The following is a 3957-nucleotide window of genomic DNA, read 5'->3' on the forward strand; positions in this document are numbered from 1 at the left end:
CTATGCAAGAATAACTCAACTAAGGTTTTAATTTATTATTATTATTTTTAATATTAGGCCTAAATTGCTTTTACCTGGGAGAAAAGCAGGGGATTGAAACTGGCCTAAGGCGGTACCCACCATTACCTCCTGTTACACGTTGTACCGCCCCTGCATGTCACTAAGAACAATAAAGAAGGGTCTTAGCAATGCTTACAGAGATCTGGTGGGGACAATTCCACCGTCCCCAAGGAGGGAGCCTCCCCTGCTGTCTGTCTGGTCTGTCTTCAGTCCAAACTTCTGCCGTCCTTTGATATAAATGGCTGCATTGCAGTCAAATGCCTCCTCAGCATCCAACAGGACTGGAGAAGCATTATATCTTTTCTGATAGCAGCATCAGAAACACACCATATATATAATGAAAGATATTTGTGGACTGTCTCCCAGATAAAAGGCTGAGCCGGTTTGTGCAATCAGGCACATCAACAATTTCGCACTGATGGGTGAAGTCGTTCGGGGGGGAGGCATGTGAGAGATTTAAGCTGCAAGCGATGCACACCACATTAGAGGTGAAATTAAAGAACCTTTCTCAAAGGTGTTATGTTCCAAAAGCGGTATATATAAAAGTTATGGTTCCATTTATAACATTATGAATTGAACTTGTCTAAAATGCGTGTTGGATCCTTGCCTCTAAACCTGAATTAACTCTGAACCTCTGGCTTGAAACGCTGGTGATGCTGCCGATAGCTGCGCAGTCACCTTCAGGAGGATGGGCAGTGGGATGGAGACTGGGGGCCAGTCGGTAGCGGGGAAATTGGGGCTGGGAGCAGGTGTGAGAGGAGTCAGTGGCAAATCTGGGTGGGAATTTGCATCAGGCACTTCGTGACCATTGCAAAGCTCTTTGTCTTGCCACCAAAGAACTCTTCACAGCTAGTATTTGATTAGAAGACATGCAGCTCCTCACCAAAAACCCTTCTAACCCCATCTAACTACAGAGTGCTGCTCTATTTTACCCCATCCTGTGCACTGTACCCGCAGTGCTGTACCCCAGGCCCCTCCTGTCATGCACTAGGCGATGTGGCTGCCACCTGACACGTGGTGTTTGCTCTCTGGGCAGACAGCCTTTCTTTCAGGGGTAGCACCTTTTTTTTCTTTAATACAGGGATGGTTGCAAAGTACAGAGGTTACAGAAATGTTTGGTAAGGCAAGATCAAGGAATTGTGCCCAGTGATTGGAGCTCTGCCCTTGGAAATCCTGCCATTTCACACCTGCTTTCACAGCACACATGGGCTTCCTCAGTTCATCCCCTCCACAAGTGCCAGCGAGTTTTTCCTGCACAGGAGCTGGATAAAATAACTTGTTTTGCCATGGCAGCAAGGCTGGTTCTCCGGGTCTTCATCTCCGAGCTTCAAAATCAAAGTCCCGGAGCAGATACCTTCGAGAGAAAGGCTTAGATTAAAAAAAGGGCTTTATATTCTGCAGCAAAACCGGAGACATCAGCACTGCTCTGGGATTTGGAAGAGGGCTTCATCCCCCAGCTCTGCTCCTGGGGAGCAGCAGGCAGGGCACAGGCGGTGCTCGCTCCCCCTCTGCTGGAGCCCTGCGGTACCGCTGCGGGCAGAAAAAGCTGGGGAGTGCAGAACGGGGGTCAGGGGCCCGGCAGAATTAGGCAAAAGCTGGGCTGCAACCCCCCCAACACAGATACAAGCACCCCCCCCCCCGAACGGGACTGTGCCCTGAGAGCCGCTTGTGCCCATTTCTCTGCGTTTGGAGATGGGCATCCTGGTCCGGGGGCGGCATCCCTGCACACGGGGGGGCTTGCAGCTCCGTGGGCTGCAGGGTCCCTTCTGCCCCCGACCAGTGGGTCCCTTCTGCCCCGGAGCATTTCCACCCCAGGCCAGCCGTTTCCGTCTCCTGCCCACCCCTGCCAGCTGTGACATGGGAAAAAATCTCATCAGGCTCTCCCCTGCCAATAACATTTCGTCCCCGCTCTGTTTCCAGTGATACGTCACAGCTAATGCTGCAATCTAGGTGTCTTCAAAAGAAGGCTGGCTTGTCCTAAAATTTCCCTAGGCTTCACCAGGCACACCAATCCCCTTTCTGAAAGCGTGAAAGATTGGGGTAAGCGATACTCCCAAGGTTTTCTGTTGTGCCTAGTCTACGGTAAGACTTGGGAAATCCAGAAAAAGGACTGCCCTGGACCTGGATAATATACCTGTAACATACAATAAATTTTATTGATCACAAAGTAGCTGAAAAGAATAAAGAAGGGAAAATAAGGCTGATGAATGCCATGCTTGCAGCCCTTGGACTGAGGTGTGTATATAAGATGCTATTCAATCACTGCAAAAAATAATAAGAATAAATATATATATATATATTTATATATTTAATAGGTTTAAGTCCTGATTTTCTGCCCAGGTTCTCCAAGGAAGCTCGTGGTGCCTCGTGGCCCGTTAGGTGACTGAGCCTGGAGGAGACGAGCAGAGCTGGCTCCCCCTGGGCACTGCTTGATGTGCGCAGCACCGCGGCCACCCCGAGCTCCGCCACAGTTATTATGACCCAGAGCGATTTATGGCAGCCCCCGGGCTGCTTTTGAATTAGGTGAGGCAAGCAGGGTTCCCACCAGGGCTAGCACTCACCAAACACTTGTTTTAGAGACACTTTTGGCTTGTCTTTATTTCTTTCAGAGGCCGCGAGGAGGATACTGCCCTGTCCCTTTCCGTAGGACCCCAGCTCCGAAGTCACAACCTCCCTGTTCTCCAACACTGCTTTAATTCAGGGTCCGCGTTCATAGCACTGGGCGGCTCGTAAATCCTCCCCAGCCCCTGTGCACAAAGCCACCATTCATTCTGGTCATGCCACGACTCCAGGCTGGGCCTGGGGGACTTCCCTGCCGGCGCGCGGCTCGGCGGGACCCCCTCTTTCTTCTCCGAGACCACCACGCAGCAGCAGGGCTTTTCATGTGGCCAGGAGCGAGACTCATGCTTTGAGTCATGTCTCCAATGACCAAGTCTTTTATTTTCCTTCTTTTTTTTTCGTTTTTCCCCCTTTTTTAATTTATATTTTTTATTATTTTTTCCAGCTCTCAGCAAGCTTGGCTCTGAAAGGCAGGGTCAGGTGAGGCTGGGAGAGCATCAGTCCTGCTCCCTGGGGCGGTATGGGTGCTTGGGCAAGGCTTGATGCTCACCTGCAGAGAGGCAATGCCCATCCACAAGCCATGTATCGCCCCAATTACCCTCAAATCATTGAAAAGAAATTTCAGATGCCTGAGACGCCAGACACACGCTCTGCCAGCAGGTCCCACACATCACAGACATGTTTTCCTGCAACCACAAGGCCTCCTGATGCTGCAGGGCTTCTTTTCCAGGCAGATCCTTGGGGACAGTCTATGAGAGAGGTGCTGTGTCCCAGTACACGGGAGTAGGGACAGCATGAGAGGGGTGATCATTGCTCAGGATGCTGATGAATCCCTACCAGGGCAAGCCCTATTGGCACCCGCCTCCCAGTACTGCCCAGCTAGGTTTTCATGCTGCTGCTGTCTCTCTGCTCTACAGAAGAAAGACCAAATAAGTCTGATCAGTTATGGAGAGAAAGAGGAATCCCTGTGGTTTTCTTCCTGCTAAGTTCAACAGCCTTGCTTTTCCTGGGAGATGTGCTCTGCAAAAGCACGGGATCAGTGTTTGGACAGATCCTTTCAGTCTCTTCTCCAGGACCAAAACATCCAGTGATGGGAAAAGCTTTGTGTGCTCAGATTTAGCAGGCATGCCTGTTGGACATCAAGGAACAGCTTCACCAGGGAACAAGTGCAGACTTCAGCAAGGACAATAGTTTTTGCTGGACTCTGCTATCTAGAGATGAAGCAAACATTTGGGCCCTCTGGGGAAATGCCTACTTTAATCCCTGCGAGCTCCCCAGCTCAGGCTGGGTGGATGCAGTGGGACGGGCATCACCTGGGGAGAGACCACACTGAGCATG

The sequence above is a fragment of the Anser brachyrhynchus genome, assembly GCF_964034855.1.
Source record: "Anser brachyrhynchus genome assembly, chromosome: 8".
NCBI lineage: Eukaryota > Metazoa > Chordata > Aves > Anseriformes > Anatidae > Anser > Anser brachyrhynchus.